This window comes from Lissotriton helveticus, chromosome 1_2 (genome assembly GCF_964261635.1).
Source record: "Lissotriton helveticus chromosome 1_2, aLisHel1.1, whole genome shotgun sequence".
Taxonomy (NCBI): domain Eukaryota; kingdom Metazoa; phylum Chordata; class Amphibia; order Caudata; family Salamandridae; genus Lissotriton; species Lissotriton helveticus.
Genome location: NC_136058.1, coordinates 336,435,482 through 336,449,832, shown reverse-complemented (window position 1 = coordinate 336,449,832; position 14,351 = coordinate 336,435,482). Strand labels below are relative to the sequence as shown.

The 14,351-nt window shown below is 39.0% G+C and overlaps 30 non-coding genes across 30 annotated transcripts; all 30 read left to right on the top strand.

The window, feature by feature from the left end:
- The first annotated feature begins 251 nt into the window (after window positions 1–251).
- Window positions 252–324, top strand: TRNAA-AGC (transfer RNA alanine (anticodon AGC)). The gene has a single exon. It is a non-coding gene; the product is annotated as a tRNA-Ala (tRNA).
- Window positions 325–676: 352 nt separating this feature from the next.
- TRNAK-CUU (transfer RNA lysine (anticodon CUU)) lies at window positions 677–749 on the top strand. The gene has a single exon. It is a non-coding gene; the product is annotated as a tRNA-Lys (tRNA).
- A 769-nt stretch (window positions 750–1,518) lies between these two features.
- Window positions 1,519–1,591, top strand: TRNAK-CUU (transfer RNA lysine (anticodon CUU)). The gene has a single exon. It is a non-coding gene; the product is annotated as a tRNA-Lys (tRNA).
- A 769-nt stretch (window positions 1,592–2,360) lies between these two features.
- TRNAK-CUU (transfer RNA lysine (anticodon CUU)) lies at window positions 2,361–2,433 on the top strand. The gene has a single exon. It is a non-coding gene; the product is annotated as a tRNA-Lys (tRNA).
- Window positions 2,434–2,777: 344 nt separating this feature from the next.
- TRNAA-AGC (transfer RNA alanine (anticodon AGC)) lies at window positions 2,778–2,850 on the top strand. Its single transcript has one exon. It is a non-coding gene; the product is annotated as a tRNA-Ala (tRNA).
- A 352-nt stretch (window positions 2,851–3,202) lies between these two features.
- Window positions 3,203–3,275, top strand: TRNAK-CUU (transfer RNA lysine (anticodon CUU)). The gene has a single exon. It is a non-coding gene; the product is annotated as a tRNA-Lys (tRNA).
- Window positions 3,276–3,619: 344 nt separating this feature from the next.
- Window positions 3,620–3,692, top strand: TRNAA-AGC (transfer RNA alanine (anticodon AGC)). The gene has a single exon. It is a non-coding gene; the product is annotated as a tRNA-Ala (tRNA).
- Window positions 3,693–4,044: 352 nt separating this feature from the next.
- TRNAK-CUU (transfer RNA lysine (anticodon CUU)) lies at window positions 4,045–4,117 on the top strand. The gene has a single exon. It is a non-coding gene; the product is annotated as a tRNA-Lys (tRNA).
- Window positions 4,118–4,461: 344 nt separating this feature from the next.
- On the top strand, window positions 4,462–4,534 carry TRNAA-AGC (transfer RNA alanine (anticodon AGC)). The gene has a single exon. It is a non-coding gene; the product is annotated as a tRNA-Ala (tRNA).
- Window positions 4,535–4,886: 352 nt separating this feature from the next.
- Window positions 4,887–4,959, top strand: TRNAK-CUU (transfer RNA lysine (anticodon CUU)). Its single transcript has one exon. It is a non-coding gene; the product is annotated as a tRNA-Lys (tRNA).
- A 344-nt stretch (window positions 4,960–5,303) lies between these two features.
- TRNAA-AGC (transfer RNA alanine (anticodon AGC)) lies at window positions 5,304–5,376 on the top strand. The gene has a single exon. It is a non-coding gene; the product is annotated as a tRNA-Ala (tRNA).
- Window positions 5,377–5,728: 352 nt separating this feature from the next.
- Window positions 5,729–5,801, top strand: TRNAK-CUU (transfer RNA lysine (anticodon CUU)). The gene has a single exon. It is a non-coding gene; the product is annotated as a tRNA-Lys (tRNA).
- A 769-nt stretch (window positions 5,802–6,570) lies between these two features.
- On the top strand, window positions 6,571–6,643 carry TRNAK-CUU (transfer RNA lysine (anticodon CUU)). The gene has a single exon. It is a non-coding gene; the product is annotated as a tRNA-Lys (tRNA).
- Window positions 6,644–6,987: 344 nt separating this feature from the next.
- TRNAA-AGC (transfer RNA alanine (anticodon AGC)) lies at window positions 6,988–7,060 on the top strand. The gene has a single exon. It is a non-coding gene; the product is annotated as a tRNA-Ala (tRNA).
- Window positions 7,061–7,412: 352 nt separating this feature from the next.
- TRNAK-CUU (transfer RNA lysine (anticodon CUU)) lies at window positions 7,413–7,485 on the top strand. The gene has a single exon. It is a non-coding gene; the product is annotated as a tRNA-Lys (tRNA).
- Window positions 7,486–7,829: 344 nt separating this feature from the next.
- On the top strand, window positions 7,830–7,902 carry TRNAA-AGC (transfer RNA alanine (anticodon AGC)). The gene has a single exon. It is a non-coding gene; the product is annotated as a tRNA-Ala (tRNA).
- Window positions 7,903–8,254: 352 nt separating this feature from the next.
- TRNAK-CUU (transfer RNA lysine (anticodon CUU)) lies at window positions 8,255–8,327 on the top strand. Its single transcript has one exon. It is a non-coding gene; the product is annotated as a tRNA-Lys (tRNA).
- A 344-nt stretch (window positions 8,328–8,671) lies between these two features.
- On the top strand, window positions 8,672–8,744 carry TRNAA-AGC (transfer RNA alanine (anticodon AGC)). Its single transcript has one exon. It is a non-coding gene; the product is annotated as a tRNA-Ala (tRNA).
- Window positions 8,745–9,096: 352 nt separating this feature from the next.
- TRNAK-CUU (transfer RNA lysine (anticodon CUU)) lies at window positions 9,097–9,169 on the top strand. Its single transcript has one exon. It is a non-coding gene; the product is annotated as a tRNA-Lys (tRNA).
- Window positions 9,170–9,513: 344 nt separating this feature from the next.
- TRNAA-AGC (transfer RNA alanine (anticodon AGC)) lies at window positions 9,514–9,586 on the top strand. The gene has a single exon. It is a non-coding gene; the product is annotated as a tRNA-Ala (tRNA).
- Window positions 9,587–9,938: 352 nt separating this feature from the next.
- Window positions 9,939–10,011, top strand: TRNAK-CUU (transfer RNA lysine (anticodon CUU)). Its single transcript has one exon. It is a non-coding gene; the product is annotated as a tRNA-Lys (tRNA).
- Window positions 10,012–10,780: 769 nt separating this feature from the next.
- TRNAK-CUU (transfer RNA lysine (anticodon CUU)) lies at window positions 10,781–10,853 on the top strand. The gene has a single exon. It is a non-coding gene; the product is annotated as a tRNA-Lys (tRNA).
- Window positions 10,854–11,197: 344 nt separating this feature from the next.
- On the top strand, window positions 11,198–11,270 carry TRNAA-AGC (transfer RNA alanine (anticodon AGC)). The gene has a single exon. It is a non-coding gene; the product is annotated as a tRNA-Ala (tRNA).
- Window positions 11,271–11,622: 352 nt separating this feature from the next.
- TRNAK-CUU (transfer RNA lysine (anticodon CUU)) lies at window positions 11,623–11,695 on the top strand. Its single transcript has one exon. It is a non-coding gene; the product is annotated as a tRNA-Lys (tRNA).
- Window positions 11,696–12,039: 344 nt separating this feature from the next.
- TRNAA-AGC (transfer RNA alanine (anticodon AGC)) lies at window positions 12,040–12,112 on the top strand. The gene has a single exon. It is a non-coding gene; the product is annotated as a tRNA-Ala (tRNA).
- A 352-nt stretch (window positions 12,113–12,464) lies between these two features.
- Window positions 12,465–12,537, top strand: TRNAK-CUU (transfer RNA lysine (anticodon CUU)). The gene has a single exon. It is a non-coding gene; the product is annotated as a tRNA-Lys (tRNA).
- A 344-nt stretch (window positions 12,538–12,881) lies between these two features.
- Window positions 12,882–12,954, top strand: TRNAA-AGC (transfer RNA alanine (anticodon AGC)). The gene has a single exon. It is a non-coding gene; the product is annotated as a tRNA-Ala (tRNA).
- A 352-nt stretch (window positions 12,955–13,306) lies between these two features.
- Window positions 13,307–13,379, top strand: TRNAK-CUU (transfer RNA lysine (anticodon CUU)). Its single transcript has one exon. It is a non-coding gene; the product is annotated as a tRNA-Lys (tRNA).
- A 344-nt stretch (window positions 13,380–13,723) lies between these two features.
- TRNAA-AGC (transfer RNA alanine (anticodon AGC)) lies at window positions 13,724–13,796 on the top strand. Its single transcript has one exon. It is a non-coding gene; the product is annotated as a tRNA-Ala (tRNA).
- A 352-nt stretch (window positions 13,797–14,148) lies between these two features.
- Window positions 14,149–14,221, top strand: TRNAK-CUU (transfer RNA lysine (anticodon CUU)). Its single transcript has one exon. It is a non-coding gene; the product is annotated as a tRNA-Lys (tRNA).
- The last annotated feature ends 130 nt before the right edge of the window (window positions 14,222–14,351 follow it).

Here is a 14,351-nt window from a genome sequence, read left to right as displayed (position 1 = left end):
ATCTTTGGTTTCCCATTGGTGGGAAATGTAACTTCAAGATTAGGTAGGGCATTAGTCTAGATTAACATACAGCGATATTACTCCTATTCAAGTACTAAACAGGCCAACCTGAACTGTAAAACATCCCCTAAGTGGAGGTAAGGCATCAGTTAGGAGTGAACTGAACACTCATGTAATGGGCAATTTGACGTCAAATAAAGTGTGGTAGGCATTAACATTACTTTTGAAATGTTATTCTGAGGGAGCACACAGGGGAATTAGCTCAAATGGTAGAGCGCTCGCTTAGCATGCGAGAGGTAGCGGGATCGATGCCCGCATTCTCCATTCTAAAATGTACATACATTTTATTTTTAACTTGTCATTGCCAAGCTTGTTGCATAGTAAGAACAGATAAATCACAGATGGCTTTCATATATGGTCACATCATAACAACTAAAGGGGTTTTATCAAAAGGGTTTAGGTATTCGTTAGCTTGTGAGAGCAATTTGAGTTCTTATGCAATCTCACAATGACATTTCCACAACTTCCATTTCAATTTTGTCTCATTTTACTTGACACTCTGTCCACTGAGGGATCTATAAATGATAAGTTCCTTGAAAAACAAGAGTTGAGGAATATCCAGGAACTGGTTTTCTTAATGAAAAACGATCAGTTTGCATACTACTTTAAAGAGGGAGCCCGGCTAGCTCAGTCGGTAGAGCATGAGACTCTTAATCTCAGGGTCGTGGGTTCGAGCCCCATGTTGGGCGAAAACGAGTAATTTTTGCAGGATTATTGCATTGGATCTCATAATATGGCAATTAATCTTGCATTAGACATGCATTAACTCCCAAAAAGTGTATATCTTTGGTTTCCCATTGGTGGGAAATGTAACTTCAAGATTAGGTAGGGCATTAGTCTAGATTAACATACAGCGATATTACTCCTATTCAAGTACTAAACAGGCCAACCTGAACTGTAAAACATCCCCTAAGTGGAGGTAAGGCATCAGTTAGGAGTGAACTGAACACTCATGTAATGGGCAATTTGACGTCAAATAAAGTGTGGTAGGCATTAACATTACTTTTGAAATGTTATTCAGAGGGAGCACACAGGGGAATTAGCTCAAATGGTATAGCGCTCGCTTAGCATGCGAGAGGTAGCGGGATCGATGCCCGCATTCTCCATTCTAAAATGTACATACATTTTATTTTTAACTTGTCATTGCCAAGCTTGTTGCATAGTAAGAACAGATAAATCACAGATGGCTTTCATATATGGTCACATCATAACAACTAAAGGGGTTTTATCAAAAGGGTTTAGGTATTCGTTAGCTTGTGAGAGCAATTTGAGTTCTTATGCAATCTCACAATGACATTTCCACAACTTCCATTTCAATTTTGTCTCATTTTACTTGACACTCTGTCCACTGAGGGATCTATAAATGATAAGTTCCTTGAAAAACAAGATTTGAGGAATATCCAGGAAATGGTTTTCTTAATGAAAAACGATCAGTTTGCATTCTACTTTAAAGAGGGAGCCCGGCTAGCTCAGTCGGTAGAGCATGAGACTCTTAATCTCAGGGTCGTGGGTTCGAGCCCCACGTTGGGCGAAAACGAGTAATTTTTGCAGGATTATTGCATTGGATCTCATAATATGGCAATTAATCTTGCATTAGACATGCATTAACTCCCAAAAAGTGTATATCTTTGGTTTCCCATTGGTGGGAAATGTAACTTCAAGATTAGGTAGGGCATTAGTCTAGATTAACATACAGCGATATTACTCCTATTCAAGTACTAAACAGGCCAACCTGAACTGTAAAACATCCCCTAAGTGGAGGTAAGGCATCAGTTAGGAGTGAACTGAACACTCATGTAATGGGCAATTTGACGTCAAATAAAGTGTGGTAGGCATTAACATTACTTTTGAAATGTTATTCTGAGGGAGCACACAGGGGAATTAGCTCAAATGGTATAGCGCTCGCTTAGCATGCGAGAGGTAGCGGGATCGATGCCCGCATTCTCCATTCTAAAATGTACATACATTTTATTTTTAACTTGTCATTGCCAAGCTTGTTGCATAGTAAGAACAGATAAATCACAGATGGCTTTCATATATGGTCACATCATAACAACTAAAGGGGTTTTATCAAAAGGGTTTAGGTATTCGTTAGCTTGTGAGAGCAATTTGAGTTCTTATGCAATCTCACAATGACATTTCCACAACTTCCATTTCAATTTTGTCTCATTTTACTTGACACTCTGTCCACTGAGGGATATATAAATGATAAGTTCCTTGAAAAACAAGAGTTGAGGAATATCCAGGAAATGGTTTTCTTAATGAAAAACGATCAGTTTGCATACTACTTTAAAGAGGGAGCCCGGCTAGCTCAGTCGGTAGAGCATGAGACTCTTAATCTCAGGGTCGTGGGTTCGAGCCCCACGTTGGGCGAAAACGAGTAATTTTTGCAGGATTATTGAATTGGATCTCATATTATGGCAATTAATCTTGCATTAGACATGCAATAACTCCCAAAAATTGTATATCTTTGGTTTCCCATTGGTGGGAAATGTAACTTCAAGATTAGGTAGGGCATTAGTCTAGATTAACATACAGCGATATTACTCCTATTCAAGTACTAAACAGGCCAACCTGAACTGTAAAACAATCACTAAGTCGAGGTAAGGCATCAGTTAGGAGTGAACTGAACACTCATGTAATGGGCAATTTGACGTCAAATAAAGTGTGGTAGGCATTAACATTACTTTTGAAATGTTATTCTGAGGGAGCACACAGGGGAATTAGCTCAAATGGTAGAGCGCTCGCTTAGCATGCGAGAGGTAGCGGGATCGATGCCCGCATTCTCCATTCTAAAATGTACATACATTTTATTTTTAACTTGTCATTGCCAAGCTAGTTGCATAGTAAGAACAGATAAATCACAGATGGCTTTCATATATGGTCACATCATAACAACTAAAGGGGTTTTATCAAAAGGGTTTAGGTATTCGTTAGCTTGTGAGAGCAATTTGAGTTCTTATGCAATCTCACAATGACATTTCCACAACTTCCATTTCAATTTTGTCTCATTTTACTTGACACTCTGTCCACTGAGGGATCTATAAATGATAAGTTCCTTGAAAAACAAGAGTTGAGGAATATCCAGGAACTGGTTTTCTTAATGAAAAACGATCAGTTTGCATACTACTTTAAAGAGGGAGCCTGGCTAGCTCAGTCGGTAGAGCATGAGACTCTTAATCTCAGGGTCGTGGGTTCGAGCCCCATGTTGGGCGAAAACGAGTAATTTTTGCAGGATTATTGCATTGGATCTCATAATATGGCAATTAATCTTGCATTAGACATGCATTAACTCCCAAAAAGTGTATATCTTTGGTTTCCCATTGGTGGGAAATGTAACTTCAAGATTAGGTAGGTCATTAGTCTAGATTAACATACAGCGATATTACTCCTATTCAAGTACTAAACAGGCCAACCTGAACCGTAAAACATCCCCTAAGTGGAGGTAAGGCATCAGTTAGGAGTGAACTGAACACTCATGTAATGGGCAATTTGACGTCAAATAAAGTGTGGTAGGCATTAACATTACTTTTGAAATGTTATTCTGAGGGAGCACACAGGGGAATTAGCTCAAATGGTAGAGCGCTCGCTTAGCATGCGAGAGGTAGCGGGATCGATGCCCGCATTCTCCATTCTAAAATGTACATACATTTTATTTTTAACTTGTCATTGCCAAGCTTGTTGCATAGTAAGAACAGATAAATCACAGATGGCTTTCATATATGGTCACATCATAACAACTAAAGGGGTTTTATCAAAAGGGTTTAGGTATTCGTTAGCTTGTGAGAGCAATTTGAGTTCTTATGCAATCTCACAATGACATTTCCACAACTTCCATTTCAATTTTGTCTCATTTTACTTGACACTCTGTCCACTGAGGGATCTATAAATGATAAGTTCCTTGAAAAACAAGAGTTGAGGAATATCCAGGAACTGGTTTTCTTAATGAAAAACGATCAGTTTGCATACTACTTTAAAGAGGGAGCCCGGCTAGCTCAGTTGGTAGAGCATGAGACTCTTAATCTCAGGGTCGTGGGTTCGAGCCCCATGTTGGGCGAAAACGAGTAATTTTTGCAGGATTATTGCATTGGATCTCATATTATGGCAATTAATCTTGCATTAGACATGCAATAACTCCCAAAAATTGTATATCTTTGGTTTCCCATTGGTGGGAAATGTAACTTCAAGATTAGGTAGGGCATTAGTCTAGATTAACATACAGCGATATTACTCCTATTCAAGTACTAAACAGGCCAACCTGAACTGTAAAACAATCACTAAGTCGAGGTAAGGCATCAGTTAGGAGTGAACTGAACACTCATGTAATGGGCAATTTGACGTCAAATAAAGTGTGGTAGGCATTAACATTACTTTTGAAATGTTATTCTGAGGGAGCACACAGGGGAATTAGCTCAAATGGTAGAGCGCTCGCTTAGCATGCGAGAGGTAGCGGGATCGATGCCCGCATTCTCCATTCTAAAATGTACATACATTTTATTTTTAACTTGTCATTGCCAAGCTAGTTGCATAGTAAGAACAGATAAATCACAGATGGCTTTCATATATGGTCACATCATAACAACTAAAGGGGTTTTATCAAAAGGGTTTAGGTATTCGTTAGCTTGTGAGAGCAATTTGAGTTCTTATGCAATCTCACAATGACATTTCCACAACTTCCATTTCAATTTTGTCTCATTTTACTTGACACTCTGTCCACTGAGGGATCTATAAATGATAAGTTCCTTGAAAAACAAGAGTTGAGGAATATCCAGGAACTGGTTTTCTTAATGAAAAACGATCAGTTTGCATTCTACTTTAAAGAGGGAGCCCGGCTAGCTCAGTCGGTAGAGCATGAGACTCTTAATCTCAGGGTCGTGGGTTCGAGCCCCACGTTGGGCGAAAACGAGTAATTTTTGCAGGATTATTGCATTGGATCTCATAATATGGCAATTAATCTTGCATTAGACATGCAATAACTCCCAAAAATTGCATATCTTTGGTTTCCCATTGGTGGGAAATGTAACTTCAAGATTAGGTAGGTCATTAGTCTAGATTAACATACAGCGATATTACTCCTATTCAAGTACTAAACAGGCCAACCTGAACCGTAAAACATCCCCTAAGTGGAGGTAAGGCATCAGTTAGGAGTGAACTGAACACTCATGTAATGGGCAATTTGACGTCAAATAAAGTGTGGTAGGCATTAACATTACTTTTGAAATGTTATTCTGAGGGAGCACACAGGGGAATTAGCTCAAATGGTAGAGCGCTCGCTTAGCATGCGAGAGGTAGCGGGATCGATGCCCGCATTCTCCATTCTAAAATGTACATACATTTTATTTTTAACTTGTCATTGCCAAGCTTGTTGCATAGTAAGAACAGATAAATCACAGATGGCTTTCATATATGGTCACATCATAACAACTAAAGGGGTTTTATCAAAAGGGTTTAGGTATTCGTTAGCTTGTGAGAGCAATTTGAGTTCTTATGCAATCTCACAATGACATTTCCACAACTTCCATTTCAATTTTGTCTCATTTTACTTGACACTCTGTCCACTGAGGGATCTATAAATGATAAGTTCCTTGAAAAACAAGAGTTGAGGAATATCCAGGAACTGGTTTTCTTAATGAAAAACGATCAGTTTGCATACTACTTTAAAGAGGGAGCCCGGCTAGCTCAGTCGGTAGAGCATGAGACTCTTAATCTCAGGGTCGTGGGTTCGAGCCCCATGTTGGGCGAAAATGAGAAATTTTTGCAGGATTATTGCATTGGATCTCATAATATGGCAATTAATCTTGCATTAGACATGCATTAACTCCCAAAAAGTGTATATCTTTGGTTTACAATTGGTGGGAAATGTAACTTCAAGATTAGGTAGGGCATTAGTCTAGATTAACATACAGCGATATTACTCCTATTCAAGTACTAAACAGGCCAACCTGAACTGTAAAACATCCCCTAAGTGGAGGTAAGGCATCAGTTAGGAGTGAACTGAACACTCATGTAATGGGCAATTTGACGTCAAATAAAGTGTGGTAGGCATTAACATTACTTTTGAAATGTTATTCTGAGGGAGCACACAGGGGAATTAGCTCAAATGGTATAGCGCTCGCTTAGCATGCGAGAGGTAGCGGGATCGATGCCCGCATTCTCCATTCTAAAATGTACATACATTTTATTTTTAACTTGTCATTGCCAAGCTTGTTGCATAGTAAGAACAGATAAATCACAGATGGCTTTCATATATGGTCACATCATAACAACTAAAGGGGTTTTATCAAAAGGGTTTAGGTATTCGTTAGCTTGTGAGAGCAATTTGAGTTCTTATGCAATCTCACAATGACATTTCCACAACTTCCATTTCAATTTTGTCTCATTTTACTTGACACTCTGTCCACTGAGGGATCTATAAATGATAAGTTCCTTGAAAAACAAGAGTTGAGGAATATCCAGGAACTGGTTTTCTTAATGAAAAACGATCAGTTTGCATACTACTTTAAAGAGGGAGCCCGGCTAGCTCAGTCGGTAGAGCATGAGACTCTTAATCTCAGGGTCGTGGGTTCGAGCCCCACGTTGGGCGAAAACGAGTAATTTTTGCAGGATTATTGCATTGGATCTCATATTATGGCAATTAATCTTGCATTAGACATGCAATAACTCCCAAAAATTGTATATCTTTGGTTTCCCATTGGTGGGAAATGTAACTTCAAGATTAGGTAGCGCATTAGTCTAGATTAACATACAGCGATATTACTCCTATTCAAGTACTAAACAGGCCAACCTGAACTGTAAAACAATCACTAAGTCGAGGTAAGGCATCAGTTAGGAGTGAACTGAACACTCATGTAATGGGCAATTTGACGTCAAATAAAGTGTGGTAGGCATTAACATTACTTTTGAAATGTTATTCTGAGGGAGCACACAGGGGAATTAGCTCAAATGGTAGAGCGCTCGCTTAGCATGCGAGAGGTAGCGGGATCGATGCCCGCATTCTCCATTCTAAAATGTACATACATTTTATTTTTAACTTGTCATTGCCAAGCTAGTTGCATAGTAAGAACAGATAAATCACAGATGGCTTTCATATATGGTCACATCATAACAACTAAAGGGGTTTTATCAAAAGGGTTTAGGTATTCGTTAGCTTGTGAGAGCAATTTGAGTTCTTATGCAATCTCACAATGACATTTCCACAACTTCCATTTCAATTTTGTCTCATTTTACTTGACACTCTGTCCACTGAGGGATCTATAAATGATAAGTTCCTTGAAAAACAAGAGTTGAGGAATATCCGGGAACTGGTTTTCTTAATGAAAAACGATCAGTTTGCATTCTACTTTAAAGAGGGAGCCCGGCTAGCTCAGTCGGTAGAGCATGAGACTCTTAATCTCAGGGTCGTGGGTTCGAGCCCCACGTTGGGCGAAAACGAGTAATTTTTGCAGGATTATTGCATTGGATCTCATAATATGGCAATTAATCTTGCATTAGACATGCAATAACTCCCAAAAATTGCATATCTTTGGTTTCCCATTGGTGGGAAATGTAACTTCAAGATTAGGTAGGTCATTAGTCTAGATTAACATACAGCGATATTACTCCTATTCAAGTACTAAACAGGCCAACCTGAACCGTAAAACATCCCCTAAGTGGAGGTAAGGCATCAGTTAGGAGTGAACTGAACACTCATGTAATGGGCAATTTGACGTCAAATAAAGTGTGGTAGGCATTAACATTACTTTTGAAATGTTATTCTGAGGGAGCACACAGGGGAATTAGCTCAAATGGTAGAGCGCTCGCTTAGCATGCGAGAGGTAGCGGGATCGATGCCCGCATTCTCCATTCTAAAATGTACATACATTTTATTTTTAACTTGTCATTGCCAAGCTTGTTGCATAGTAAGAACAGATAAATCACAGATGGCTTTCATATATGGTCACATCATAACAACTAAAGGGGTTTTATCAAAAGGGTTTAGGTATTCGTTAGCTTGTGAGAGCAATTTGAGTTCTTATGCAATCTCACAATGACATTTCCACAACTTCCATTTCAATTTTGTCTCATTTTACTTGACACTCTGTCCACTGAGGGATCTATAAATGATAAGTTCCTTGAAAAACAAGAGTTGAGGAATATCCAGGAACTGGTTTTCTTAATGAAAAACGATCAGTTTGCATACTACTTTAAAGAGGGAGCCCGGCTAGCTCAGTCGGTAGAGCATGAGACTCTTAATCTCAGGGTCGTGGGTTCGAGCCCCATGTTGGGCGAAAACGAGTAATTTTTGCAGGATTATTGCATTGGATCTCATAATATGGCAATTAATCTTGCATTAGACATGCATTAACTCCCAAAAAGTGTATATCTTTGGTTTCCCATTGGTGGGAAATGTAACTTCAAGATTAGGTAGGGCATTAGTCTAGATTAACATACAGCGATATTACTCCTATTCAAGTACTAAACAGGCCAACCTGATCTGTAAAACATCCCCTAAGTGGAGGTAAGGCATCAGTTAGGAGTGAACTGAACACTCATGTAATGGGCAATTTGACGTCAAATAAAGTGTGGTAGGCATTAACATTACTTTTGAAATGTTATTCTGAGTGAGCACACAGGGGAATTAGCTCAAATGGTAGAGCGCTCGCTTAGCATGCGAGAGGTAGCGGGATCGATGCCCGCATTCTCCATTCTAAAATGTACATACATTTTATTTTTAACTTGTCATTGCCAAGCTTGTTGCATAGTAAGAACAGATAAATCACAGATGGCTTTCATATATGGTCACATCATAACAACTAAAGGGGTTTTATCAAAAGGGTTTAGGTATTCGTTAGCTTGTGAGAGCAATCTGAGTTCTTATGCAATCTCACAATGACATTTCCACAACTTCCATTTCAATTTTGTCTCATTTTACTTGACACTCTGTCCACTGAGGGATATATAAATGATAAGTTCCTTGAAAAACAAGAGTTGAGGAATATCCAGGAAATGGTTTTCTTAATGAAAAACGATCAGTTTGCATACTACTTTAAAGAGGGAGCCCGGCTAGCTCAGTCGGTAGAGCATGAGACTCTTAATCTCAGGGTCGTGGGTTCGAGCCCCACGTTGGGCGAAAACGAGTAATTTTTGCAGGATTATTGAATTGGATCTCATATTATGGCAATTAATCTTGCATTAGACATGCAATAACTCCCAAAAAGTGTATATCTTTGGTTTCCCATTGGTGGGAAATGTAACTTCAAGATTAGGTAGGGCATTAGTCTAGATTAACATACAGCGATATTACTCCTATTCAAGTACTAAACAGGCCAACCTGAACTGTAAAACAATCACTAAGTCGAGGTAAGGCATCAGTTAGGAGTGAACTGAACACTCATGTAATGGGCAATTTGACGTCAAATAAAGTGTGGTAGGCATTAACATTACTTTTGAAATGTTATTCTGAGGGAGCACACAGGGGAATTAGCTCAAATGGTAGAGCGCTCGCTTAGCATGCGAGAGGTAGCGGGATCGATGCCCGCATTCTCCATTCTAAAATGTACATACATTTTATTTTTAACTTGTCATTGCCAAGCTAGTTGCATAGTAAGAACAGATAAATCACAGATGGCTTTCATATATGGTCACATCATAACAACTAAAGGGGTTTTATCAAAAGGGTTTAGGTATTCGTTAGCTTGTGAGAGCAATTTGAGTTCTTATGCAATCTCACAATGACATTTCCACAACTTCCATTTCAATTTTGTCTCATTTTACTTGACACTCTGTCCACTGAGGGATCTATAAATGATAAGTTCCTTGAAAAACAAGAGTTGAGGAATATCCAGGAACTGGTTTTCTTAATGAAAAACGATCAGTTTGCATACTACTTTAAAGAGGGAGCCCGGCTAGCTCAGTCGGTAGAGCATGAGACTCTTAATCTCAGGGTCGTGGGTTCGAGCCCCATGTTGGGCGAAAACGAGTAATTTTTGCAGGATTATTGCATTGGATCTCATAATATGGCAATTAATCTTGCATTAGACATGCATTAACTCCCAAAAAGTGTATATCTTTGGTTTCCCATTGGTGGGAAATGTAACTTCAAGATTAGGTAGGGCATTAGTCTAGATTAACATACAGCGATATTACTCCTATTCAAGTACTAAACAGGCCAACCTGAACTGTAAAACATCCCCTAAGTGGAGGTAAGGCATCAGTTAGGAGTGAACTGAACACTCATGTAATGGGCAATTTGACGTCAAATAAAGTGTGGTAGGCATTAACATTACTTTTGAAATGTTATTCTGAGGGAGCACACAGGGGAATTAGCTCAAATGGTATAGCGCTCGCTTAGCATGCGAGAGGTAGCGGGATCGATGCCCGCATTCTCCATTTTAAAATGTACATACATTTTATTTTTAACTTGTCATTGCCAAGCTTGTTGCATAGTAAGAACAGATAAATCACAGATGGCTTTCATATATGGTCACATCATAACAACTAAAGGGGTTTTATCAAAAGGGTTTAGGTATTCGTTAGCTTGTGAGAGCAATTTGAGTTCTTATGCAATCTCACAATGACATTTCCACAACTTCCATTTCAATTTTGTCTCATTTTACTTGACACTCTGTCCACTGAGGGATATATAAATGATAAGTTCCTTGAAAAACAAGATTTGAGGAATATCCAGGAAATGGTTTTCTTAATGAAAAACGATCAGTTTGCATTCTACTTTAAAGAGGGAGCCCGGCTAGCTCAGTCGGTAGAGCATGAGACTCTTAATCTCAGGGTCGTGGGTTCGAGCCCCACGTTGGGCGAAAACGAGTAATTTTTGCAGGATTATTTCATTGGATCTCATAATATGGCAATTAATCTTGCATTAGACATGCATTAACTCCCAAAAAGTGTATATCTTTGGTTTCCCATTGGTGGGAAATGTAACTTCAAGATTAGGTAGGGCATTAGTCTAGATTAACATACAGCGATATTACTCCTATTCAAGTACTAAACAGGCCAACCTGAACTGTAAAACATCCCCTAAGTGGAGGTAAGGCATCAGTTAGGAGTGAACTGAACACTCATGTAATGGGCAATTTGACGTCAAATAAAGTGTGGTAGGCATTAACATTACTTTTGAAATGTTATTCTGAGTGAGCACACAGGGGAATTAGCTCAAATGGTAGAGCGCTCGCTTAGCATGCGAGAGGTAGCGGGATCGATGCCCGCATTCTCCATTCTAAAATGTACATACATTTTATTTTTAACTTGTCATTGCCAAGCTTGTTGCATAGTAAGAACAGATAAATCACAGATGGCTTTCATATATGGTCACATCATAACAACTAAAGGGGTTTTATCAAAAGGGTTTAGGTATTCGTTAGCTTGTGAGAGCAATTTGAGTTCTTATGCAATCTCACAATGACATTTCCACAACTTCCATTTCAATTTTGTCTCATTTTACTTGACACTCTGTCCACTGAGGGATATATAAATGATAAGTTCCTTGAAAAACAAGAGTTGAGGAATATCCAGGAAATGGTTTTCTTAATGAAAAACGATCAGTTTGCATACTACTTTAAAGAGGGAGCCCGGCTAGCTCAGTCGGTAGAGCATGAGACTCTTAATCTCAGGGTCGTGGGTTCGAGCCCCACGTTGGGCTAAAACGAGTCATTTTTGCAGGATTATTGCATTGGATCTCATATTATGGCAATTAATCTTGCATTAGACATGCAATAACTCCCAAAAATTGTATATCTTTGGTTTCCCATTGGTGGGAAATGTAACTTCAAGATTAGGTAGGGCATTAGTCTAGAATAACATACAGCGATATTACTCCTATTCAAGTACTAAACAGGCCAACCTGAACTGTAAAACAATCACTAAGTCGAGGTAAGGCATCAGTTAGGAGTGAACTGAACACTCATGTAATGGGCAATTTGACGTCAAATAAAGTGTGGTAGGCATTAACATTACTTTTGAAATGTTATTCTGAGGGAGCACACAGGGGAATTAGCTCAAATGGTAGAGCGCTCGCTTAGCATGCGAGAGGTAGCGGGATCGATGCCCGCATTCTCCATTCTAAAATGTACATACATTTTATTTTTAACTTGTCATTGCCAAGCTAGTTGCATAGTAAGAACAGATAAATCACAGATGGCTTTCATATATGGTCACATCATAACAACTAAAGGGGTTTTATCAAAAGGGTTTAGGTATTCGTTAGCTTGTGAGAGCAATTTGAGTTCTTATGCAATCTCACAATGACATTTCCACAACTTCCATTTCAATTTTGTCTCATTTTACTTGACACTCTGTCCACTGAGGGATCTATAAATGATAAGTTCCTTGAAAAACAAGAGTTGAGGAATATCCAGGAACTGGTTTTCTTAATGAAAAACGATCAGTTTGCATTCTACTTTAAAGAGGGAGCCCGGCTAGCTCAGTCGGTAGAGCATGAGACTCTTAATCTCAGGGTCGTGGGTTCGAGCCCCACGTTGGGCGAAAACGAGTAATTTTTGCAGGATTATTGCATTGGATCTCATAATATGGCAATTAATCTTGCATTAGACATGCAATAACTCCCAAAAATTGCATATCTTTGGTTTCCCATTGGTGGGAAATGTAACTTCAAGATTAGGTAGGTCATTAGTCTAGATTAACATACAGCGATATTACTCCTATTCAAGTACTAAACAGGCCAACCTGAACCGTAAAACATCCCCTAAGTGGATGTAAGGCATCAGTTAGGAGTGAACTGAACACTCATGTAATGGGCAATTTGACGTCAAATAAAGTGTGGTAGGCATTAACATTACTTTTGAAATGTTATTCTGAGGGAGCACACAGGGGAATTAGCTCAAATGGTAGAGCGCTCGCTTAGCATGCGAGAGGTAGCGGGATCGATGCCCGCATTCTCCATTCTAAAATGTACATACATTTTATTTTTAACTTGTCATTGCCAAGCTTGTTGCATAGTAAGAACAGATAAATCACAGATGGCTTTCATATATGGTCACATCATAACAACTAAAGGGGTTTTATCAAAAGGGTTTAGGTATTCGTTAGCTTGTGAGAGCAATTTGAGTTCTTATGCAATCTCACAATGACATTTCCACAACTTCCATTTCAATTTTGTCTCATTTTACTTGACACTCTGTCCACTGAGGGATCTATAAATGATAAGTTCCTTGAAAAACAAGAGTTGAGGAATATCCAGGAACTGGTTTTCTTAATGAAAAACGATCAGTTTGCATACTACTTTAAAGAGGGAGCCCGGCTAGCTCAGTCGGTAGAGCATGAGACTCTTAATCTCAGGGTCGTGGGTTCGAGCCCCACGTTGGGCGAAAACGAGTAATTTTTGCAGGATTATTGCATTGGATCTCATAATATGGCAATTAATCTTGCATTAGACATGCATTAACTCCCAAAAAGTGTATATCTTTGGTTTCCCATTGGTGGGAAATGTAACTTCAAGATTAGGTAGGGCATTAGTCTAGATTAACATACAGCGATATTACTCCTATTCAAGTACTAAACAGGCCAACCTGAACTGTAAAACATCCCCTAAGTGGAGGTAAGGCATCAGTTAGGAGTGAACTGAACACTCATGTAATGGGCAATTTGACGTCAAATAAAGTGTGGTAGGCATTAACATTACTTTTGAAATGTTATTCTGAGGGAGCACACAGGGGAATTAGCTCAAATGGTAGAGCGCTCGCTTAGCATGCGAGAGGTAGCGGGATCGATGCCCGCATTCTCCATTCTAAAATGTACATACATTTTATTTTTAACTTGTCATTGCCAAGCTTGTTGCATAGTAAGAACAGATAAATCACAGATGGCTTTCATATATGGTCACATCATAACAACTAAAGGGGTTTTATCAAAAGGGTTTAGGTATTCGTTAGCTTGTGAGAGCAATTTGAGTTCTTATGCAATCTCACAATGACATTTCCACAACTTCCATTTCAATTTTGTCTCATTTTACTTGACACTCTGTCCACTGAGGGATCTATAAATGATAAGTTCCTTGAAAAACAAGAGTTGAGGAATATCCAGGAACTGGTTTTCTTAATGAAAAACGATCAGTTTGCATACTACTTTAAAGAGGGAGCCCGGCTAGCTCAGTCGGTAGAGCATGAGACTCTTAATCTCAGGGTCGTGGGTTCGAGCCCCATGTTGGGCGAAAACGAGTAATTTTTGCAGGATTATTGCATTGGATCTCATAATATGGCAATTAATCTTGCATTAGACATGCATTAACTCCCAAAAAGTGTATATCTTTGGTTTCCATTGGTGGGAAATGTAACTTCAAG